The sequence below is a fragment of the Neofelis nebulosa genome, chromosome 8 (genome assembly GCF_028018385.1).
Source record: "Neofelis nebulosa isolate mNeoNeb1 chromosome 8, mNeoNeb1.pri, whole genome shotgun sequence".
Classification (NCBI taxonomy): Eukaryota; Metazoa; Chordata; class Mammalia; order Carnivora; family Felidae; genus Neofelis; species Neofelis nebulosa.
The window spans coordinates 43,015,643-43,041,382 of record NC_080789.1 but is presented as its reverse complement, the minus strand read 5'-3'; the positions used below and the strand labels follow the sequence as shown (position 1 = coordinate 43,041,382).

Here is a 25,740-nt window from a genome sequence, read left to right as displayed (position 1 = left end):
AGAGAGAGACAGAGCATGAACGGGGTAGGGGCAGAGAGAGAGGGAGACACAGAATCGGAAGCAGGCTCCAGGCTCTGAGCCATCAGCCCAGAGCCCGACGCGGGGCTCGAACTCGCGGACCGCGAGATCGTGACCTGGGCTGAAGTCGGACGCTTAACCGACTGAGCCACCCAGGCGCCCCAAGAGAGAAGGCTTTTAAAAGTCCTATTTCAACTAACATACTAGTATTCCTAAGATCCAAAAACTTGTGATAGAGGCATCTGGGTGGCTCAGTAGGTTGAGTGCTTGACTATTGATTTCAGTTCAGGTCATGATCTCACGGTTTCTGTGACTGAGCCCCACACTAGGATCCACACTGAGCATAGAGCCTGCTTAAGATTCACTTTCTCTTTCTCTCTCTCTCTCTCTCTCTCTCTCTCTCTCTCTCTCTCTCCCACACACACACACTCTTTCACTCTTTCTTAAAAAAAAAAAATAAAGACTTGTGATAATAACCATTCCCACTTACTGGATGCCTATTATAAGCCACTACTCACACATTATGTGCTATGTCTTTTAATCTAATCTGCACAACAGCACTTTGAAACTTATACTCATCAGTGCAGAAGCGCCTGTATAGCTAAAAGGAAACAAAACAGATTTGAAAATGATACAGGTTAAATCTCATTACAATGATTTTGGCGGGGGGGGGGGGGCAAGTCATAGTGTTTGATTATAGCAGAAGTTTGTTGCTTCTGGAAATCAGTTAGCATGTTAAGACACTTAAGTAGTTGTCACATAGCATTGGAAAATAAAAGATGATTTCTAAAAAAATATTTATTTATTTTGAGAGAGAAAGAGAGAGAGTAGGGGAGGGGCAGAGAGAGAGGGAGGAAGAAAATCCCAAACAGGTTCTGCAATGTCATTGCACAGCCCAACAAGGAGTTTGATCTCATGAACCGTGAGATCATGACCTGAGCTGAAATCAAGAGTTGGACGCTCAACCAATTAAGCCACCCAGGCACCCTGAAGAAAAGATTTTGATGGCTCTATTTCTTGCCTTCCCAGAGAGGACTTTTTCTCTCTCATTCTCCCTCTCATTCTGTCTCTCTGTATGTCTCTGTCCCTGTCCCTGTCTCTGTCTGATACACACACACTGCCCCTCCCCTTTATTCTAGTCAACCAGCTGTGCGATGTTGGATAACCTTCTTAGAGCTTCACTTTGTTGCACTTTCTTCATTTCTAAAATGAGACTACACCTACTTCCTTCAAGCTCTCATCAGGGATGCTGCAATGATTAATGAAGAAGTCTTTGTGAATCTCATTTGGTTTTGCAGAAGGCAGGTGTTTAATAAAGCTGAAGAATCATTATAGTGGCAATTAGTCATATTTGAGGACAGACGGGCAAGTATTTGGCAGTAGTGACTTGGCTGGAGCTGTTGCCACACCAAAGCAATGAAGTAATGTCAACATGTCAGCAGCATAAGTTAGGAGCAAGGAGGCCATACCTTCCTATCCCACACACTGCTTTGTTCATCATCCCTGCCTGGTACATACCTCTACATAGTCACAGCATTTCCAATGTAGTTAGGTAGGCAACCTTGGGAGAACCACCTCATTATTGTGGTTTATGGTCTCCAAAGATAGCCACCATTGACACCTTCTCTCTTCATATAAGGATGACACTCACACCAAGAGATTGAGCCTATTCCTTCTCGCACTGAATCTGGTCTGGCCCTGTGACTTACTTGGACCAATAGGATACTGTGGATAGGACTTCGCTAATTCAAAGTCAAGCCTTCAGGAAGAGTGGCAGTTTGTGCTTTCTCTTTCTTGGAAGAGAGCTGAAAGGTAAGAAGTTCAACTACCCTGAGACCACCTCACTGTGAGGAAGTCCAACCTAGCTATGTGAAGAGAGAGAGAGAGAGAGAGAGAGAGAGAGAGAGAGAGAGAGACAGGGACAGAGAGACAGAGACAGACACAGAGATGCCCGGGGCCAGCTCTCAGATGTTCCAGTCAACATTGCTTGTGTTCTGGACATGAAAACATGAAGAAGCAATCTTAGACATTTCAGCTTTAGTACCTACCATGTGGAGCAAAATAACTGTCCAGCCTAATTACAGAAATAGGAAAATTAATGAATATTTGGTGGTGTTAAGTCACTATGTTTTCAGGATGTTTGTTACACAGGAATAGATATTTGAAACAATTATCAACATTTAAAATAGGGTCATATAAATGGAATAGAATAGAGAACCCAGGGGCGCCTGGGTGGCGCAGTCGGTTAAGCGTCCGACTTCAGCCAGGTCACGATCTCGCGGTCCGTGAGTTTGAGCCCCGCGTCAGGCTCTGGGCCGATGGCTCGGAACCTGGAGCCTGTTTCCGACTCTGTGTCTCCCTCTCTCTCTGCCCCTCCCGCGTTCATGCTCTGTCTCTCTCTGTCCCAAAAATAAATAAAAAACGTTGAAAAAAAAAAAAAAAGAATAGAGAACCCAGAATTGGACTCAAAAATATATGCCCAACTATTCTTTGGCAAAGCAGGAAAGAGTATCCAATGGAAAAAAGACAGTCTCTTCAGTAAATGGTGCTAGGACAACTGAACAGCAACATGCAGAAGAGTGAACCTGGACCACTTTCTTACACCATACACAAAAATAAACTCAAAATGGATGAAAGACCTAAATGTGAGATAGGAACCCATCAAAATCTTAGAGGAGAAAACAGGCAACAACTTCTTTGACCTCAGCCACAGCAACTTCTTACTTGACACATGTCCGAAGACAAGGGAAATAAAAGCAAAAATGAACTATTAGGACCTCATCAAGATAAAATGCTTCTGCACTGCAAAGGAAACAATCAGGAAAACTAAAAGTCACCCGACTGAATGGAAGAAGATATTTGCAAATGACAAATCGGATAAAGGGTTATTATCCAAAATCTATAAAGAACCTACCAAAGTTAACACCCCAAAATCAAATAATCTAGTGAAGAAATGGGCAGAAGACATGAATAGACACTTCTCTAAAGAAGACATCCAGATGGCCAACAGTCACATGAAAAGATGCTCAATGTTGCTCATCATCAAAGAAATAAAATTAAAACCACATTGAGATACCACCTCACACTGGTCAGAGTGGCTGAAATTAATAGCTCAGGAAACAATAGATGTTGGCAAGGATGTGGAAAAATGGGAACCCTCTTGCACCGTTGGTGGGAATGCAAACTGGTGAACAGTGTGGAGGTTTCTCAAAAAATTAAAAACAGAATTATGCTATGACCCAGCAATAGCACTACTAAGAATTTACACAAAGGATACAGGAGTTCTAATTCATAGAGGCACATGGACCCCAATGTTTATAGCAGCACTATCAACAATAGCAAAATTATGGAAAGAGCCCAAATGTCCATCAACTGATGAATGGATAAAGATGTGGTTTATATATAAAATGGAATACTACTTGGCAATGAGAAAGAATGAAATCCTGCCATTTGCAACAACGTGGATGGGACTAGAGGGTATTATGCTAAGTGAAGTAAGTCAGTCAGAGAAAGACAGATATTGTAAGTTTTCACTCATATATGGAATTTGAGAAACTTAACAGAAGATGATGAAGGGAAGGTAAAAAATAACTTCAAAGAGAGAGGGAGCCAAACCATAAGAGACTCTTAAATATAGAGAGCAAACTGAGGGTTTATGGGGGAGGCAGCAAGGGAGAGGGGAAAATGGGTGATGGGCACTGAGGAAGGCATCTGTTGGGATGAGCACTGGGTATTGTATGTAAGCGATGAATCATGGGAATCTACTCCTGAAGCCAAGAGCACACTGTATACTCTATGTTAGCTATAATAAATTATATTTATAAATTTAAAAACATAAAAAATAAAAATTAAAAAAGAATGAATAAATAAATAAATAAATAAATAAATAAATAAATAGGGTCATATATCTCTTAATGCCCTGTCTTTGCTAAATGACAGAAAATTCCTTCAGAGAAATGAAATGAGAAATAAATATTTTGGTAAAATGGAGGGGTAATTTCTTTTTAGAGGATACAGTTTTTAGTGTCATAAAAGTCCAAATAAAATTAGAGCACTTATTCCTTCCTTCACTCACTCACTCATGCTCAATAAATATTTGTTGGGGAAACCTGGATGGCTCAGTCGGCTAAGTGTCTGACTCTTCATTTCAGCTCAGGTCCTGATCTCACAGTCTGCGAGTTCCAGCCTGAGTCAGGCTGTGCATTGACAGGATGGAGCCTGCTTGGGATTCTCTCTCTCTCCTTCTCTCTGCCCCTCCTCCGCTTGCATGCACTCTCTCAAAATGAATAAACATTTTTTAAAAAATAATAAATAAGTAAATATTTGTTGAACAAATAAATTGTTTATTATACACCTGGCACAGTTTTAGGCATGGACTACATAGTGCTAAATGAGAAAGTTAAGGTCCCTGATATCATGGTGCTTACCTCCTAATTGGAGAAGACAAATAACAACAACCATAATAAAAAGATTATTTCAGTTAATGATACTGTAATTGGAAGGGGGGTAATGTGGATAGCACTGTCACTGTCTTTCTAAGGTTGCCTTTCTGATCCATCAGCAAGAAACTAACAGACAAAAAGAAAAAAAAGGAAAAGAAAGAGAAGAAAGAAAAGAACAGAAAAGAACAGAACAGAAAAAGAAAAGAAAGAGAGAGAGACAGAGAAAGAAAAGGAAGGAAGGAAGGAAGGAAGGAAGGAAGGAAGGAAGGAAGGAAGGAAGGAAGGAAGGAAGGAAGGAAGGAAAGAAGGAAGAAAAAATAATCCCTCTGAGTTACTTGCAGTTCAGTTTAATTGTTGGCAACCTAATTAGCAGTTTCTTGGTATGAGTGTATACTCACAACTCAGGATTTGGGGGAGTGCCTTCCCATTTGGGACTTTATGTCTGTTAACTTTGCTAACACTGAAACAAATCTAATAAGGGAGGTGATTTTCCTCCTACTCTATCAGCTTTGGAGGAGGTAAAGACGGAATGTACTAGCATTGGAGGAATAGGCGTGCTGGCTTGCACCCTGTTTATTAACACAGTCCGGGAGACATGGCCATTGCTGCACTCAATGAAAATGTTTGAATTAGGAAAGAAACAAGGAACTGTATATTTTATAGTCTTAAGTGTCTGGAAGTTTCAGTTACTGATTTTCCTCTGAAGAAAGGGCATTTCCCATAAGAAAATTCCAAGTAGAAAACCACTCTTCTTTCATACATAGCATGGTTCTCTGTGATATCCTACAAATCTACTGCTGAGGCACTTCCATATTCTTTTAAAATCAGTGTTGACTTCTTTGAAGGCAGGAACTCTGACTTACTTTCTTTTCTTCTTCATCCTCTCACACAATATCCCTTCCATCATACATACTTAATAAATATTTGCTGAAGGGGCACCTGGGTGGCTTAGTCAGTTAAGGGTCTGACTCTTGATCTCAGCTCAGGTCATGATCTCACAGGTTTGTGGGTTCGAGCCCCATATTGGGCTAACACGCTGTCAGTGTGGAGCCTACTAGGGATACTCTCTCTCTTTCTCTCTGCCCTCCCTCCACTCATGCTCTCTCTCTCTCTCTCTCTCTCTCTCTCAGAATAAATAAACTTAAAAAAATTAAAATTTTTCTTTTTCCTGAATGAGCAGATACTGGATTAAAAGACCAGGGCCTGCATTTGAATCCCAGCTCTACAATCTGTTGGCAGTGTGTCCTTGGTCAAGTTACTTAATTTTTCTTCATTCCATTTTCTCAATTGTAAAGTAGGAAAAATAACATTTTACATGATTGGTTGTAATAAAAATTAAACTAGGGGCGCCTAGGTGGCTCAGTCGGTTAAGCGTCCGACTTCGGCTCAGGTCATGATCTCGCGGTCCGTGAGTTCGAGCCCCGCGTCGGGCTCTGTGCTGACAGCTCAGAGCCTGGAGCCTGTTTCGGATTCTGTGTCTCCCTCTCTCTGACCTTCCCCTGTTCATGCTCTGTCTCTCTCTGTCTCAAAAATAAATAAATGTTTAAAAAAAAATTAAACTATACACCTACATATATACACATATATACGTACATATACATATACACACATATACACAAATACATACTGCAATTAACACAGAGCCTGCATGAGCTAATTGAGTGTAGCTCCTTCCCAAAGAGGTTATTTGCCTTTAGTTAAAATTTGGGAAAAGTGAAGATCACTATAATCTGAATATTTGTATCTCCTTCCATCACCAAAATTCGTATGTTGAATCCTAACCCACAAGGTGATGATATTAGAAGGTGAGGCTTTTGGGAGATGATTAGGTCTACCCAGGAGAATGGGATTAGTGACCTTCCAAAAAAGGCCAGAGAAAGCTCCCTTCCCCCTTCCACCTTGTGAGGACACACAAAAAGATAGCTAGCTGTCTATGAATCAGAAAAGCTGCCCTCACCAGACACTGAATCTGCAGGTGCCTTGATCTTGAACTTCCCAGGGTGGAGAACTGTGAGAAATAAATATTTGTTGTTATAAATCATCCAGTCTATGGTATATTGTTATAGAAGCCTGAACAAACTAGAACAATCACTATTGCTAGAATTGCATGTATTTTTATTTAAATAGTGGCTTTTCAAACTCTGCTTTCATCTGAGATAAATTTCTTATTTGGCCACTATTAACACTGGCAACAGCTGAGCATCTATTATGATTTTTCAAGAGTCACTATTTTGGAAACTTATTAACTTAATTTAAATGTTTTTAATGTTTATGTTTTTAAATTTTTTTAATGTTTATTTATTTTTGAGACAGAGACAGAGCATGATCAGGGGAGGGGCAGAGAGAGAGGGAGACACAGAATCCAAAGCAGGCTCCAGGCTCTGAGCTGTCAGCACAGAGCCCTAGGTAGGGCTCAAACTCACAAACTGTGAGATCATGACCTGAGCGGAAGTCAGACTCTTAACCAACTGAGCCACCCAGGTGCCCCAATGTTTATTTTTGAGAGAGAGAGAGCGCGCTTGCGCGCTAGTGGGGGAGGGGCAGAGAGAGAGATGGAGACAGAGGATCCAAAGCCAGCTCTGTGCTGACAGTAGAGAGCCCCATTCGGGGCTCGAATTCAGGAGCCCCAAGATCATGCCCGGAGCTGAAGTTGGACGCTTAACTGACTGAGCCCTTTAGATGCCCCGGAAACTTACTAATTTTAAATGGATGATGCAGTGTCAAAATTTGCTAGCGTTGAAGAGTCAGAGGGACAGAAAAGGTGCAACAAACTTGACTCATTCTACAAACTGTAGGTCCAACTAATTCCAGAAGAGCTAATTTCAAAATGTCTGTTTGAAAGAGGACTTTACTTACCTCCATTTTGACCTCGGTTTATACTTTCTACCTGATTAAGCTCTTTCCAGCTTATCTTTTAACCAAGGCAAAAATCCCAGGGGACAAAGCATCCTGTGATGGGAGTGGAAACTATCCCCCCAAGCAATAGGGAGTGCCCTGATGCCAGCAAGACCCTGTGTGATTGACTCCAAGACAAGGATCAGCCTGACCCTCACTGCCCACCTGCACGTATCCACTGACCTTTGTCCCATGTTTTCCTTATGTAACCTGTAAGTATTTTCAGCACTTTGGAGACAGTCTTTGAGTTGTTAGTCGGCCGTCTTCTCGGTGATGGACTCACAGAAGTAAATTCCTTTCTTGTTTCACTACCGCTTGTCCCTCTGCCTTTAGATTCTGTCGGTGGCAAATGGCAAAAGCTGGTCTGTTTGGGACCCCCTCCCCCCAGGGCCAGGTGCTCTTGCATCCTTGCGCCCCAGTTACATGTTATAGAAAACTCATTAGAAGTTCCCATGATATTAACAAGATACGTCCTTGTATAAAAGGGACCCGGGTAGAAACTTCAAAAAAAAAAAAAAAAGTGTCTTGAACGAAAGGTAATAGTGGAGAGAAAAAATATGACACAAATGAATAATTTTTGTTCTTTTTTATGTTTACCATGTATTTGTAGAATAAGTGGTTGAGGAATTACTGACACAGACTTTGAAAAACTCAAATAAGATAATTACGATTTTTAGAGCATGGGCTTTATTTGTCAAGATAAGAATATATAATGACTAATTCACTAGTATTATTAAACAAATGATAATGAGAGAAAATTGTAGTTAGAACAATCAGTTTAACGTTAAGAGCCGTTTGTCTTAAACTGTAATTTTAGAGAAAATAAAATGATAATATTTGATGTACAGGATAATCTCAAGTGGTTAGAAAACATAGCATTTAAGAGGATTCAATCGTTTTCTTCTCTAACCGCTAGGGAGAGCTTTATTTGTGCTCAGGAGTTGCTGAAATAGCCTTTCTGATCTTTTTAAATCTGTATCATTTCTAATTCCATGGTGCCTCATCCTGCAGTGAATATAAGGATTTATAAACAGATTTAGAAGTAGCAACAAGTGATTCCTCTTTCTGGAGTGCACTCCTACCTTGGGTAACAAATGACAGATTCCCACCTACTCACATGCCTGGATGACCGGGCCATCTTCAGTCTGAGATGTTCTCTAGCCCCCAGCAGACTGAACAGCATTTCAGTTTGGAATAAAATTGAACAGAACAACTATCTCTGTAACCTTAAAAATGCTGAGAGCATCTCCCAAAAGTAATCCATTGAAAACAAAGTAAACAGCAGACCCCAAGGATGTGGCAAAAATTAAAACGGTATTTTTATCACTGGGCTCCAGCTCGATGTCGGTTATAAGGTAGGAGACCATGTGAACTGGTTACACACTCTGTACCGCCCCAGAAGGCTCAGTGAAGAATCCTCAGGATTTAGCATCATGACTGATACTAGTATAGTCTCCTTAGCTCTGCATTAAAATGTCCACTTAGAATTTCTGGGTCTAGGGATGCCTGGGTGGTCAGTTGGGCATTCGAGTTCAGCTCAGGTCAGGGTCTCACAGCTTGTGAGTTCACTCTTGCATCAGGCTCTGTGCCAACAGCTCGGAGCCTGGAGCCTGCTTCAGATTCTGTGTCTCCCTCTGTCTCTGCTCCTATCCCGCTCACGCTCTGTCTCTCTCTCAAAAATAAATAAACATTTTCTAAAAATTAAAAAAAAAAATTTCTGGGCCTATACTATTGTCAGGTAACCAATATCTTCTCAGATAGTGGAACATTTTAGTGAAAATACGTCTATTTCCATTCATTCCCAGATTCACAAACAGGAAGGACTTAAATGCTCCTTGGTCCTGGGAAAGTGGGTTATTGAGGGGGTCAGGAATGGCATAGGTAGGAAAATCTTCCATAGTCTAATACAGTACTGGCTCTTTACCCAATTTCTGCAGATGACCAGAATATAACAATAGCCTTAAAAATGCTGGTGATTAGGGAAAAAAAGATCATAATCTCTATCAAGTGTTGCTTATCATTTTTTCGGCCATCTAGTCCTTAATTTATGCATTCCGTTAAAAAATAAAATTCAACTGAGTAAATTTGTTATGTATGTATGTATGTATGTATGTATGTATGTATGTATGTATGTATTTAGAACCCTGAAGGGTAGAGAGGAAGAGATAGAATTCTGGTCGGGGGGAGAGGGACAGACTCGAACTCACAAACAGTGAGATTATGACTTGAGAGTCCGTTGCTTAACTTAAACTGAGGCACTGTACCCAGGTGCCCCCTCAACCGAGTAAATTTGAAGATCTAATTTGTTTTATTTAGTGATTCATGGATTGGGGAACCTCAAGTTTAGCAAAGACAGAGATACTCCAAGGAGTTGTACAAAATGGAAGGTTTTCATAGGAAGGAGGGTATGGCAAAGAAGTATTAGCAAAAGAGGGGCACCTTGGTGGCTCAGTAGGTTAATTTTGGTTCAGGTCATGATCTCACGATTCATGAGTTCGAGGCTCGCATGGGGCTCGGTGCTGACAGCCTGGAGCGTACTTCAGATTCTGTGTCTTCCTCTCTCTGCCTCTCCTCCACTCATGCTCTGTCTCTCAAAAATGAATAAACGTTAACAAACAATTAAAAAAAAAAAAGTATTAGCAAAAGAAAAGAAAGGGTTGTTTCAGGCCAGGACAGTCTTCTTTTGTTGGGAGGGGAATTGTAGGGTTTTTCTCATGCAGATTACCTCACTAGTACCAATCAGAAAATTCCAGATTGACTGTTTAATGGGCACATTCCTGGGATAGGTTGAAACTATAATTAAGTCTTGATTTGCTGGGGTGGTGGGGGTACAATGACTCCATTTGCATCTTGTCATTTTCATCCCTTCTCTTCCTCCTCCTGTTCCTCCTCCCCCTTTCCCTCCTCCTCTTCTTTCTTCTTTAATAGCAATTCCATAAAAAATATATGGAGTGCCTACTCTATCTGCAAAATTGCACCAGGCCCTAGAAATAGTGCATTTAAGACAGACATAGTCCCTACCTGCATGAGAGTTTACAGTGCAGAGGTGAAGGACACTAAACAAATGTTTATAGTCAAGTACAGGAAGCACACTGTGCTACGGGGAATACACTGTAGGAGTGTTCCTAATTCTTCCAAATGCTAAAACAGAAAAGGGTACCAAAGTGGTCCTCATCTGGATGTCCCAGTCCAAAGGACTTGATTTCCTGGTCTTGAGTTTCCTCAGATGAAGTAAGAGGGCTTGGGCTCAATGAATTCTAAAGGTCCCTTCTGTAGAGGCCACTTTTAGGCAACAGGCTTGAGCAATAGAATCTTGATCAAGGCCAAAGGGCCCGCAGCGACCACCTGGCTGAACACAGACAGGCCCATCAGGTGACCCACCTCAAAACACCCATAGGCCCTAACTTACCAATGGACTACTTACAACTAGACACAGTCACCAAAAAAGGGAAAACTCCATACATTCTGTTCCCATACCTCCTCACCTTCTCACTTTAAATGCAGCCCCCACCCTCTGCCTCAATGCAGTCTCTCCTCTGCTGTCCTGTCCACTGCTCCCTTGCGGTGTATTCAACTGATTTCTACCTCCTCTGTTCTGCCTCAGGTGAATCCTTCCACTGCCCATGCCCCTGGCTTCCACCAGATCATTGCCTTACACTTGGGGGCCCCCATCTCATTGGCGAGACACCACACCTGACATTGGTAAGGTGCTAACATTTTATTCAAATCTCCCCAATCCCAAATGGCAATATCAAGGGCTTTCTCTGAAAAAATAATTTGAGGACTTCTTGGGGACTAAGTGCAAACAATGTGAACCTTCCTAAAGTGGCAGCTGTGAAGCTCCAATTCAGAATCCTGAGATGCTCACTCACTTCCACTGGAAATACCCTGTGAGTAAGGTCTGGGTGGTATACACCACATGGTCTTACTTCATGTTTCCCAAAGGCCCCCTTTTTTGTGTGTGCACCAAGCTGGGTGGTGAATACTACTGTCTTCTGGTTCATAGTGAGCTGTCACATGCCCCCAAAGTGCCACCTCAAAAGGTTACATCCTATCATTTCCTCTCTGAGGTAACCAAGTGGATTAGCAAAACCCCCAAATTATTCTTCTTAGAAACTTCATAACCAAAATGAGGGATGAGTTACAGAGATGTAGAAACATTCACATGTTTTCCATAGTTTTCAAGATAAATATGCAAAAACCTTCCATAGTTGATGCTGCAGTATGGGTCTTTCAATACCTTTCCCAACCCTTTCCTCTTCTAGTATTGAGGCTAGACAATGAATATGTTCAACTCCCAGCCTTTCTCTCAGCTCAGCGTAGCTATATAGCTCAGTTGTGGCCTATGACATGTAGGTGGAAGGCCTTTGAGACTAAGAGGGCTTTTTGCTGCTTTGCTTTCTTCCATTCTTCCTGCTTGGAACATGCCTGTGATGACTGGAAGTATAGGAGCCATCATGAAACCATAAGGATGAAAGTTATCACTAAGGTTGATGGAGCAAAAGAGAACAAATTTAATTATCTGCTGACATTTTAGAGATGCTGTCTCAACTGTGTACAATCTACACGAAAGTTGGTATTTTAAATGTTTACTGGGTTTTTGTTTCTCATAGATGAATGTCATCCTACTGATCAACTTCTAATAATAATGCTGACCATATATAATTAATCCTGTAATTAGCAGGATCCTGAAGTTGATCAGAATATGCTTATATGTGTTTGGGTCGTATAAAATCATTTTGTTTTGGGGGCACCTGGCTGGCCCAGTTGGTAGGGCACACAACTCTAAATCTCAGGGTCGTGAATTCAAGTGCTATGTTTAGCATGAAGCCTACTTAAAAAAATCATTTTGTTTTTTTCATAGTATTTTATCTTCTAAGTATGAGGTTTTAATTAACCATGTGAAACCATGCCCCTGCTTTCCATTCCTTCCCCTGCATCCTCATTTAAAAAAAAAAAAAAAAAAAAAAGTAAACTGAACTCTCTCCAAACATAAATTCAGTTCTGGCATCCACAACTCTGTGCTTTATGCTGATTTGGCTAATAACAATAATTTATGTCTGTGCCCTTTGACATTTTCAGTGATTCAATTTATTAAGAGACTAGATTTATCTGCCACCTATTTTAACTTCTATCCTGTCCATTTTCTGAACCCCCATCATCTTCAGAGAAAGCATCACACAGGGATGTAGATGTGCATCAGGACTGAAAACATGGTTTCATCCTTTCAGTGATCAAAGTTTTGTACCAAGCATAGCTTTAACACTTGGGTAATGTATGTAATATGTCCAGATTAGGGAATAAGAATATTTTAGAAGGATATTTTTTTCGCCACAGTATCTGGCAGAAATTGGTGGTTTTTCAGAACATCGGAAGGTGCCCACAACTGGCACTATTTTATTTTTTGTCACTTCAAAGCACCTATGGACACTCCTTTGCTCTTCCATACAAAAGTAAGCTTAGGAATGCTTTGCTTCATTCTAGGTCGGGCTGCCTGCAGATATAGACTCTTTCCTCCACTTCCTATTGCCAGTTACATTAAATACAGTATATGACAAGTTTATTAATGCTGTACTGTAGTCAACATCTAAGCAAGCATATACAATGGCCCCCATGCAGAAGAAGTCTGAAAGGAAAGGCAGTAAGAAGAAGGAACTGATTACAGTAGAGGTTAAGAAGGAAATCATTGAGAAGTATGAACAAGGTATGAGAGTGGCCGAAACTGAAAGATTTTATAAGTAGTCTATGTTGGCCATCTGCACAATTTTAAAGAAGAAAGAAGAATAAGGGGGCTAGATGCAGCAAAAGGAGTCACGAGAATATCAAAGCAACGGCCACGTGTTCTGGAAGATGGAGAAAAGGTGCTCCTGCTTTGGATAAATGAGCAACAACTAGCAGGTGATACTGTGACTGAGAACTTTATCTGCAAGAAGGCAAAGGCCTTGTGCACCGACCTCATAAGTGAACGGCCAGGCACATCAACAGAAAACAAAGAAGGCTTCAAGGCAAGCAGGGAATAGTTTGATAACTTTAAGAGGTGAAGCGGCATCCATAGTGTTGTGAGGCATGGAGAGGCTGCAAGTTCAGATGCTAAGGCAGCTGAGGCGTTTGTTACTGAGTTCCAGAAGCTTATGGTTTCTGAGTGTTACCTCATGGAGGAAGTTTTTAACTGTGATGGGATGGGGTTTTTTTGGAAAAAGATGCCAAAGAGGACCTACATTACAGAAGAAGAGAATGCAATGCCCGGTCACAAGCCAGTGAAAGACCATTTCAGTCTCTTGGTTTGTGCTAATGCAAGCTGGGACTTCAAAGTCAAGCCGCTGCTCATGTATCATTCCAAGAATCACGAGCCTTCAAGAAATGCAAGGTACAGAAGACCCAGTTAAACATTATGTGGAGGTCCAACAGCAAAGCTTGGGTCACTCATATCTTGTTTGTTGAGTGGATCAAAGAGGTCTTTGGTCCTGCAGTGAAGAAATACCTCTTAGAAAAGAATCTGCCACTCAAAGCCTTGCTGGTCATGGATAATGCTCCTGCTCATGCTCCAGGCCTTGGGGATGACTTACTGGAGGAATTCGAGTTCATTAAGGTCAAGTTCCTTCCTCCCAACACCACCCCAATCCTCCAGCCCATGGATCAGCAGGTCATTTTCAACTTTAAAAAGCTTTACACCAAATCACTACTTCAGCGATGCTTTGAGGTGACGAAAGGAACAAACCTTACCCTCTGAGAGTTTTGGAAAAATCATTTCCACAACGAGAACTGTCTCAAGGTCTGCAATAAAGCCTGGAATGGGGTCACCAAGAGAACCCTCAATTCTGCTTGGAGAAAACTGTGGTCTGATTACATTCTTGGACATGACTTAGAGGGGCTTGCTCATGAATGTAAGCCACCAGTTGTCCATGAAATTGTGTACTTGGGGAAGACCATGGGACTGGAGGTGAATGAGGAGGACATTCAAGAGCTGGTGGAGAAACATGGCCAGGAGCTGACCACTGACAAACTGATGGATCTGTATCGTGAGCAACAGCAAGAGGTTGTGGAGGAGATCTCGTCTGCAGAGGAGGAGGAAAAAAAAGGCAGAGGAATCCCTCACTTCAAATGAGATTAGGGAGATGTGTAAAATAAGGGAAACAGTGCAAAATTTTGTAGAAAAGCACCATCCGAATAAGGCTGTAGCAGTACGAGTGATGAATCCGTTTAACGACAATGCAATGTCACGTTTGTGTAAAATCCTCAAAAAGAGGCAAAAGCAAGTGCCATTGGATAGGTTCCTTGTTAAAGTCGCACTAAAAGAAAAAGAGTCCATGGAGCTAATAGATAGCAGTGATTCCATTAGTGGTAGTGTAAATTGTCCTACCCAATAACCCTCCTCTCTCTTCTCTCCCTCACACCAGCCACAAAGGTTTTCAAAGGTAAGTGCAGGCTAATTTGTTTATTTTTCTTTATATTTTGCATTTTCTTTATTGTTTTGTATCTTATTACAGCATTTTAATCATTTTTACATGAATATTTTTGGGTTATGGAACAAATCATCTGAGTCCATTATTTCTTATTGGGAAGTTCACTTTGATATACAAGTGCTTTGGATTATAAGCATGTTTCCAAAACAAATTATGCTCACAGACCAAGGTTTTACTGTATTACCAAATTGCTATGCATAATTATTCCCTTTTCTTCACATTCTCACCAAGTTTAATATCCAGCCTTTAAATTTCATCAATAGAATAGTCATAAAATGGTATTGTGTTGCAAACAGCTTCTCACCGTATGTAGCTTCTCTTTTCATTTTATTGGTGTCCTTTAATGAATAGACATTTTAAATTTTAATACAATCTGATTTGTAAAACTCTATGATTTTTAATTTTTGTGTCTTGTTTAAAATTTTTTCTCTTCTTCATAAAATATGATTATAAAATAGTCTCATCTTTTCCCCTAAGGTGTTCAGGGTTTTAGTTTTACATTTTTGTTTTAATTCACCTTAATTGATTTTTGTGTGTGGTCTAATGTGGGAATCAATTATATTATTTACAAGTGGAAAACCAGTTGTCCCAGGACAAATGATTAAAATGTCATTTCTGGTGGCTCTGCAATTGCATTCTCTATAATATTTTAGTTAGTGGGTACTAGGTGACTATTATGTTTTTTCTATACCTTTTTGTATGTTTAAAATATTTCACAATTAAATAAAATCTAAACAGAAATTTACTTTAAAGTTTCCAATATGGGCTTTCTAGTCTGTTCCATTGGTTTATTTATATCTATCCCTGTACGAACACCATGCTTTTTTTAAAATAGTGAGTATTGATATCTACTAGGAAGATGTTCTGTATCTTGTCCTTTTAAAAAATTGCTTGAGTCATTCTTGTCCCTTTGTTAATTAAATGTTTAAAATAATTTATCTAGTTATACACACACACACACACACATGCACATACACAAACAAACACACAGCTACTGGGATTGGGATTTGATTTAAAATTAATTAAAAAAAATTTTTTTAAATGTTTGTTTATTTTTAAGACAGAGCAGGGGATGAGCAGACAGAGAGGGAGACACAGAATACAAAGCAGCCTCCAGGATCTGAGCTGTCAGCACAGAGCCTGATGTGGGGCTCCAACTCACAAACCATGAGATCATGACCTGAGCCGAAGTTGGATGCTTAACCGACTGAGCCACCCAGGTGTCGCATGATTTAAAATTAATTTGGCAAAAGCTGACACCTATATGATATTGACTTTCTCTATCCATAAGCATGATATAATCTCCGCACTTATGTATGTCTTCTGTAATGTCTTTCCATAACATTTCATACACTTATGAACATTTTTGTAGGTTTTCCTACGTATCTAGAAATTGTGTTCTTTTTAAAATGATATCTTTTATTTTTTTATTATTTTAATTTTTTTTAGTTTATTGATTTAGAGACAGAGTGAGAGAGAGAGAGTGCACGCACGCACACAAGCTGGGGAGGGACTGAAAGAAGGAGAGAGAGAATCCCACAGGCTCTGCACCATCAGTGCAGAGCCCGATGGGGGGCTCTAACTCACAAACTGTGAGATCATGACCTGAGCCGAGATCAATAGTTGGACACTTAACCGACTGTACCACTCAGGCGCCCCTAAAATGATATCTTTTAAAGTTAAATTTTCTGAATTGTAGGTAATTTAAAATGTAATTGATCATTATATACTAATATTTTATGTAGCAAGCATTCAGGATACTCTTATTAACTAATTTATTTATTTATTTATTTATTTATTTATTTATTATTATTATTATTATTATTTTAATTTATATCCAAGTTAGTTAGCATATAGTGCAATAATGATTTCAGGAATAGAATCCAGTGATACATCCCTTTACATATAACATCTAGGGCTCATCCCAACAAGTGTCTCTTGCCTCCTTAATGTCCCTTGCCCATTTAGCCCATCCCCCCACCCACAATCCCTCCAGCAACCTTCAGTTTGTTTTCTATATTTAAGAGTCTCTTATTTTTGTCCCCCTCCCTGTTTTTATATTATTTTTGCTTCCTTCCCTTATGTTCATATGTTTGTGTCTTAAATTCCACCTATGAGTAAAGTGATATGATATTTGTCTTTCTCCGACTAATTTCGTTTAGCATAATACTCTCTAATTCCATCCAGGTTGTTGCAAATGGCAAGATTTCATTCTTTTTGATTGCTGAGTAATACTCCATTGCACATATACACCATGTATTCTTTATTCACTCATCCATCGATGGATATTTGGGGTTTTTCCAATACTTGGGCTATTGTTGATAGCACTGCTAAACATTGGGGTGCATGTGCCCCTTTGAAACAGCATATGTGGATACTCTTATTAATTTATAATTTTAGTTGTGGATTCTCATGGGATTTTAACATAATCAAGAATGTAGTCTCTGTATAATGGTGGTTTTGTTTCTTTCTTTTTAATCCTTAACATTTAATTTTTTTTCTTACCCTGATGGTTTGGACATTCAGTATAATGTTGCATAGAAGTATCACATATTGTTTTTAAATATCCTCAAATTAATCAAATATAACACACACATGCATACATATATGTTTATTTTAAAGTCAATACTGGGGCACCTGGGTGGCTCAGTCGGTTGAGTGTCCAACTTCGGCTCAGGTCATGATCTCACAGTTTGTGGGTTTGAGCTCAGCATCTGGATCTATGCTGACAGCTCAGAGCCTGGAGCCTGCTTTAAATTCTGTATCTCCCTCTTTCTCTGCCCCTTACCCTCTCACACTCTGTCTCTCTCTCTCTCTCAAAGATGAATAAGCAAGAAAATAAAATAAAATAAAATAAAATAAAATAAAATAAAATAGTCAATACCTATTTAGATTGAATTACATGTTTATACATTTCTTTGCTCACTACTGCCCCTCTCACTCTATGGATTTACTTACTTTCTCATTGAAATATATCTTTATATATATCTTTATATACTGAGTAATTCTTTCAGTGTGGGGGTGTGAGTGCTCAATCCCCTAGCCTTCTTTATGTGATGTCTTTATTTTCACTCTTGAAGAAATTCCCTTGGATATAGAATTCTGAGTTCACATTCTATCAGTATTCTATGGATATTATTCAGTTTTCTTTCTGCCTTTATTGTTCCTAATAGAAATATGACTATAAATTTAGTAATTGTTTCTCTGTAGGTAATCTATGCTTTTTCTTCTTGTTGGTTTTAAATATTTTTCTTTGTCTTTGAAATTTTGTAGTTTTCTATAATTAGCAATGGATCTATCAATGAGTTTTTTCTTATTATACATAAGACCTGTGTGTTTTCAGTCTGTAAACTCATGTTTTCATTAATACTGAACATCTTCATCTGTTTTATTCTTAAATATTATCTATTCCCCACTCTTTCTTTTTTGCAATTCCCATTAAAGCTTTATTAATCTCACTATGGCCTTCATTTCTCTTAACCACTCTTTGATATTTGGTATCTCTATATGTCTCCATGCTTCATTCTAAGTGATTTCCTTGGAACTGCCTTTCAATTCACTGTTTCCCCTTTAGCTATATAATTTCTACACAGTTTGTTTTTTAATTTGTCTTCTCTCTTTCAGGTATCCTTTTTTTCTTGGTTTCTAGTCTTTTTATCTTTTGAACGCATTAAACATTTATTTTATAGTCTTTTTCAGATTGTTCTTTTAGCTCAAGTTCTTATAGAGTGTTAATTCTCCAAATAGTTTTGTCTACTAACTTTCCCTCATAACAAATATTATCTGTGTAGTAATTTTTCCTATTGTGAACTCATTTTCTTTTTTTTGTTGTTGTTGCTTATTTATTTAGTTTTGACAGGGAGAGAGAGAGAGAGAGAGAGAGAGAGAGAGAGAGAGAGAGAGAGAAAGCACACAAGCAGGAGAGGGGCAGAAAGAGAGAGGGAGACAGAGATCTGAAGTGGGCTCCAGGCTCTGAGCTGTCAACACAGAGCCTGACGCAGGGCTTGAACCCACAAACTATGAAATCATGACCTGAGCCAAGTTGGATGCTTAACTGACTGAGCCACCCAGGCACCCAATGAACTCATTTTTGACTGAGGACTTTTTTTTCTGCTGTAAGAGTCCTGAACATTCTATGTTTTGAACTATTGGTATAAAGCTCCTACTAGTTGCCTTGAGGTGTTCATTGGTCCAGAATTCCCTCACCATTATTTTTCAACCTAAAGAATCTTGCACACAGCTAGAAATATACAACTGGATTCCGCATCTGAATATTCCCCAGCCTTTTAGATTTTCTTTTTTTCCTCTCAAATTTTTCTTTATTTATTTCACATTTAAATACTGAATCTATTTGAAATCTCAATTCCCTTTTAAATCATTTCAAGCAAATATGTCCTTGGGATAGGGTTGCTAAATTTTACAAATAAAAACACACTGCCCCATTACTTTTGAATTTCAGACAAACAACGAATCATTTTTCAGTACAAGTGTGTCCTGTGCAGTACTGGGAGTTTTACTAGGGACTGACTTATAATAAATAGTGATTCATTGTTTATCTGAAATTCCAATTTAACTGAGCATCACGTTTTTTATTTTTTTTAATTTAAATTCAAGTTAGTTAACATACAGTGTAGTTTTGGCTTTAGGGGTAGAACCTGGTGATTCATCTCTTACACATGACACCAACTGCTCATCCTGAAAAGTGCCCTCCTTTAATGCCCATCACCCATTTAACCCATCCCCACCCCCCACCCCTTCCAGCAACACTCAGTTTGTTCTCTGTATTTAAGACTCTCTTACGGTTTGTCCCCCAAAAATGCTGATTCAAAGGGGCACACGCACCCCAATGTTTATAGCAGAAGTATCAACAATAGCCAAATAATGGAAAGAGCCCAAATGTCCATTGACTGATGAATGGATAAAGGAGACGCAGTATATATATATATATATATATATATATATATATATATACATATATATATATATGTATATATATATATACATATATATGCGTATATATATATATACACACACACACACATATATATATATGCGTATATATATGTATACACACATATATATATATATATATATATATATATATATATACACACAATGGAATACTACTCGGCAATGGGAAAAAATGAAATCTTGCCATTTGCCATAACGTGGATGGAACTAGAGGGTATTGTGCTAAGTGAAATAAGTCAGTCAGAGAAAGATAAATATCATATGATTTCACTCATATATGGAATTTGAGAAACTTAACAGATGAACATAGGGGAAGGAAAAATAAGACAGATTTCCTAATAAAGCTTTTTTTCCCACTCAACTTTAGGACAAGACAAACTTTATTGTCACTCATCTGACAGCCTTTCCAACGTGCCATATATATGTAAAGGCATCTCAGTAACAATATCTCAATTCACAAAGACCAAATTTGCTCTCCTCACTTGGGCATCAGTAATTCCTATACCCATATTAGATTAGAAAAATGTCACACTGGCTGTAAATTTTCTCTTCCTTTCTGCTGATTTAGGATTTCCCTTTCAATTAAAAAATAATAGCCATTGGGGCGCCTGGGTGGCGCAGTCGGTTAAGTGTCCGACTTCAGCCAGGTCACGATCTCGCGGTCTGTGAGTTCGAGCCCCGCGTCAGGCTCTGGGCTGATGGCTCGGAGCCTGGAGCCTGTTTCCGATTCTGTGTCTCCCTCTCTCTCTGCCCCTCCCCCGTTCATGCTCTGTCTCTCTCTGTCCCAAAAATAAATAAAAAAACGTTGAAAAAAAAATTAAAAAAAAAAATAATAGCCATTTATTTGTGTGTGTGTGTGTGTGTGTGTGTACAGACTTGTCTTTATGTTGTGTCATATTTTGTCTAGTATTTCCATCTATTTTAATTAAATTTTAAAAAATGTTTATTTTTGAGAGAAAGAAAGAGTGCAGGGGAGGGGCAGAGAGAGGGAGACAGAGTATCTGAAGCAGGCTCTATTATGACAGCAGAGAGCACGATGCAGGGCTTGAACTCATGAACCATGAGATCATGACCTGAGCCGAAGTTGGATGCTTAACTGACTGAGCCACATATGTATACTAGTTTGGACTGCATTATTGATAGACCTAGTTTGATTACTTCTTGAATACACAGAAACTTAGACTATATAAAACTTTCCTTCTCGTGAAACTTGTTGTATTTCTCCCATAGTGCTAAGATAACTTAAATAAGCAAGCACATCCTCAAACACGGGCTTACTAATGACTGTTTAGACCCATAGGACCATTTCTAAATCCTGATTTCTTCACTAAAAAAAGGCTCAAATAAAGTTTCTTCATAAATAAATGTTAGAAAGTTTACTGTTATGATCATGTGTTATAACAGCTATTCATCTTAGGAAGATATTTGAAACATAAGTCTTAGGTCACTGGAGGCAAATTAAGCACATCAATAAGGAGTGCTTGCAACATGTCATTATTTTGCAGGAGAATAAGTGGTTTGAGTTGAATATTATTTGTAAATAAGAGATAGACAAGATCTCCCACTTTCACTAATAAAGTGCCCATCTCATTAAGATAGACGTAATGGGTGTTTAAAAAAAATTCTGATTTCCTCAATTGTATAATTTAATGTACAGACTCCTAAGGATATTGATCTAATGAATTATTTAAAATCCATCTTTTTTATATCATACATTTAAGTGTCCACATGCCCCTGACTGTGGAAACATGAGAATCAATGACACTGTCCCTGATTAAAGAATGACCTAATCAGAGATATAAACATGTAAACAAATGATTATACTGTATTTTGATATATGTTACACTAGAGGTACATACATGATCAAGAGTCATGGAATCATAGGGAGGTGGGTGATTCTGTGCAAGACTTCACCAAATGTCATATTTAAGCTACAGTTTTGAGGGCTAATGAGTGAAATAGTAGAAACATTCAGAACTACTCAGCTTGGAGTTGAAGTGAGGAGTGGCAGAAAGATAGGTTGGGGCCAAATCAGGGAATACCTTGAATGTCATGCTAAAAACTTCAAAATTTATCCTGAGGATGGTGGAAAGCCATTAAAAAATTATAAGCAGGGGAGAGATGTGGTCTGATTTCATTTTAGATGAAAAAATTGAAAGGTCAAATCTAGGAATAAGAAGACAAGTTAGAAGGTTATCCTACCATTCTAGGCAAGAACATTCCCAGTCCAGATAAAGGGCTATAGCATTAGAGATGAAGGTAGAGGGAAGAGAGCTGAGAAATATTTAGGAAGTAAAATCATCAGGGTTTGGAGACTAATAATATGTAGTCAAGAACGTAAGGGTAAAAAGAAGTCTCAAGTGACTCCAAGGCTTTTGGCTTCAATAGGGGACAGTGGTGCTGTTTATTTTATTTTATTTTATTTTATTTTTTAAGTTTTTATTTTAATTCTAGCTAGTTAACATACAGTGCTATATTAGTTTCAGGTATACAATATAGTAATTCAACACATCCATACATCACCCTCTGATCATCACAACAAGTGGACTCCTTAATCCCCATCATCTATTTAACCCATCCCCCAACTCCCCTCTCCTCTGGTAACAGTTTGTTCTCTATAGTTAAGAGTCTGCTTCTTTTTTAAAATTTTTTTTTAACGTTTATTTATTTTTGAGACAGGGAGAGACAGCATGAACGGGGGAGGGTCAGAGAGAGAGGGAGACACAGAATCAGAAACAGGCTCCAGGCTCCGAGCTGTCAGCACAGAGCCTGATGCGGGGCTCGAACTCACGGACCGCGAGATCATGACCTGAGCTGAAGTCAGATGCTTAACCGACTGAGCCACCCAGGCACCCCAAGAGTCTGTTTCTTGGTTTGCCTCTCTCTCTCTCTCTCTCTCTCTCTCTTATTTTTTTCCTTTTGCCTGTTGGTTTTGTTTGTTAAATTCCACATATGAGTGAAATCATATGGCATTTGCCATTCTCTGACTTACTTAGCAATATACACTCTAGCTCCATCCATGTCATTGCAAATAGCAAGATTTCATTTTTTTGATCACTGAGTAATATTCCATTATATCTATATCTATATATCTATATATCTATATCTTTGGGATAGTGGTGCTATTAACTGAGATTAGAAGACAGAAGGAGAGAAGATGTGGGGAAACTAATGAGCTTTAAGTGGCTAGGGGAATCCAGATGTACAACCTTAATGCCCAGGAGAGAAGGAAGGGCTCGAGACTGAGATTTCTGCATCATTAATATATAGATATGATCAATACCACAGAGAAGCCAAAAATATCTGAGGACAGGATGCAGAGTAGAAGTAACCTTGGATCCAAATTCTGGAGAGCACCAGTGTTTGAGAACAAATGGATGATGAGATAAAAGGGAAGTATCAGGAGGAGAGTCCTAAAAGTCAAAACACAGAATTTCCATAAGAAAATGTGTGTATGTCTTATGTTTCTAATACAGGTCCCATTTTGATACTTCTGAGATACATCAATTCACTGTCTTCACTCTTAATAAGAACTGATGGGTAGCTGGGACTCTGTAGAAATAGGCATTGGCCGCAAACAAACAAAACTTTGAAATTCTTAAGCACAGATAGTTCTAGAAAAGAATAAGAATTTCATCATGCATCTCATTTTCCTACCAGCCAGCAGGGTGCCACCATTATTGTTAATAGCTATTGTTAATAGAAGAGTTAAAAAGCTCTCTTGAAGAGAAACACATCCCTTTACCCAGAAAGTAAGTAACTAAAAATCCCTACTATTACACAAATTGAAAACCAGGAGGCAAATTTTAATTAAAAATATTTATAGCAAGCGGAATACCAGCTGCTAGTTTCTCTCACCACTCATGAATGTGTTTTGCAGCTGGCCATAATTCTCTCTTATTTCAATCAGCTTAACCAATAATAACAGCTGTTCATTAGGCAAGGTCCATTTTATTAGCACCCATGTGATATGCAGTGACTGGTAAAGAAGTCTTTAATAGGAATGATTTTTAAGAGAACCACCCTTTGATTTGATGGATCATTGTTTGAAGAAGTTTTGTTTCATTAAGTAAGAAAAAAACTCCTATGACCTTAAAAGCATCTCCATGTTCTGTAAGGCTAAAATGTTTCTATGCATTTCCTGACCTATCCATTTAAAACTATAAGAGCATCTTAGACCACATTAAACATAACAGGAGGGGGGGGGGTGCTGGGAGACGCTGAGTGTATATAAGGATAAATTTGATGCAATATATATAGTGTTTCTTAAGTGACGATGTCCTTAGAAATATTAGCAATCTCCTTCATCAGTGCAAAACATCTGAGTCCAGGGCCTAATCACAGCTGTTTGTTTGTTTGTTTGTTTGTTTGATTTTGTTTATTAAGTTGCCAGAGTTTCTGTGTCTATCTACTAAGACATTCTGTTCTACTTAGTGGAAAGCAGAAAAGTCAGACAATTCAATGAAATGAACTGAGGTTGCTTAAACCATCAACACATATTACGATAAGGAGTTTAGTGAATTTATGACCCACATTAAGAGAAGAAAGTGATGGGGGGCGCCTGGGTGGCGCAGTCGGTTAAGCGTCCGACTTCAGCCAGGTCACGATCTCGCGGTCCGTGAGTTCGAGCCCCGCGTCGGGCTCTGGGCTGATGGCTCGGAGCCTGGAGCCTGCTTCCGATTCTGTGTCTCCCTCTCTCTCTGCCCCTCCCCCGTTCATGCTCTGTCTCTCTCTGTCCCCAAAAAAATAAATAAAAAACGTTGAAAAAAAAAAATTTAAAAAAAAAAAGAGAAGAAAGTGATGGGACACCTGGGTGACTCAGTGGATTAAGCATCCCTCTTGGTTTTGGCTCAGCTCATGATCTCACGATTTGTTCGTGAGATCGAGCCCTGAGTAGGGCTCTGCACTGGAGCCTGCTTGGGATTCTCTCACTGACTCTCTCTCTCAATAAATAAATATTTTTTAAAAAAAGAGAGAATAAAGTGATGATTCGTTTGAAGAGAACCCATGGAAGAGCCCGTGGCTCAGAGGTGGCTGGGTGAAGGTGACATTGCTCTCCTATATACTCACGGGGAGTAAAACAGATCTGATTAGTATGACTTACTAACAGAAGGAATAAGTGTTTTCTTCAAGAAAAATTTATCGAATAAGTAAAAATATGTGAAATCTGAGCAGATTCTAACAGAGTTCATGGTCCTGCTATCAGGAAGACAGCAGAATTGAAGCTTCATTCTCATAAACAGATCAAAGGTACTCATAAATGGGACAGCTCATGTTTTTGTTTCCCCTTATTAGAAACTATTATTTATGGAATTCAACTACATACCAGAGGTCAACTTAATCCCTTGTTGTATTCCCCAAATGTCTTATAAATTAAACTTACTTTTTTTACTTGAAACATGTATTGAATTATAGAAAAGAGTGACAGAAAAATAAATAAAACCTTTTTTTCTTACATGTTCCTTTTAGGCAAAAAAGAAAGCAGTAAGTGATATTTTAAGATTTTAAGATAGTTTTCTTTTCCTTCATAATATTTAAGCATGATGCATTTTTTCTTTCTTTCTTTCTTTCTTTCTTTTTTTTTTTTTTTTTTTTTTGAGAGAGAGACACACACAAAGAGAGAGACAGGGTATATGAAAGCTCAGGAGAGGAGCAGAGGGAGAGAGAGAATCTTAAGCTCAGCGTGGAATCCAATGCGGACTCAAGTCCATGACCCTAGGATTATAACCTGAGCCAAAACCAAGAGTCAGACACTCAACTGACTGAGCCACCAAGGTGCCCCAAGTATGACGCTTCTTATGAATGAGCAATCCTTTTTGAACAAAATGAAATGGATTCTGAAATTGTCTGTGAGAACTAAAGAGAGCAGGAGACTGGAAACCAAACAACCGGAGTCTGAACCACAGGTTTCTAATGGACGCTCTTACCCTGGCACAGAGACCCAGCTCAAG

The 25,740-nt window shown here is 39.0% G+C and overlaps 2 protein-coding genes across 2 annotated transcripts in view; one reads left to right on the top strand and one right to left on the bottom strand.

The window, feature by feature from the left end:
• GLIPR1 (GLI pathogenesis related 1) overlaps positions 1–7,878 on the top strand; it is an 80,336-nt gene extending 72,458 nt beyond the window's left edge. Inside the window, exons 8-9 of the transcript XR_009265523.1 lie at positions 1,658–1,830; positions 7,357–7,878. The gene's annotated coding sequence lies outside the window, so the exon portion shown is untranslated. The remainder of the gene's footprint in view (positions 1–1,657; positions 1,831–7,356) is intronic.
• KRR1 (KRR1 small subunit processome component homolog) overlaps positions 1–25,740 on the bottom strand; it is a 115,182-nt gene that overhangs the window by 21,146 nt on the left and 68,296 nt on the right. The gene's annotated exons all lie outside the window — the stretch shown is intronic.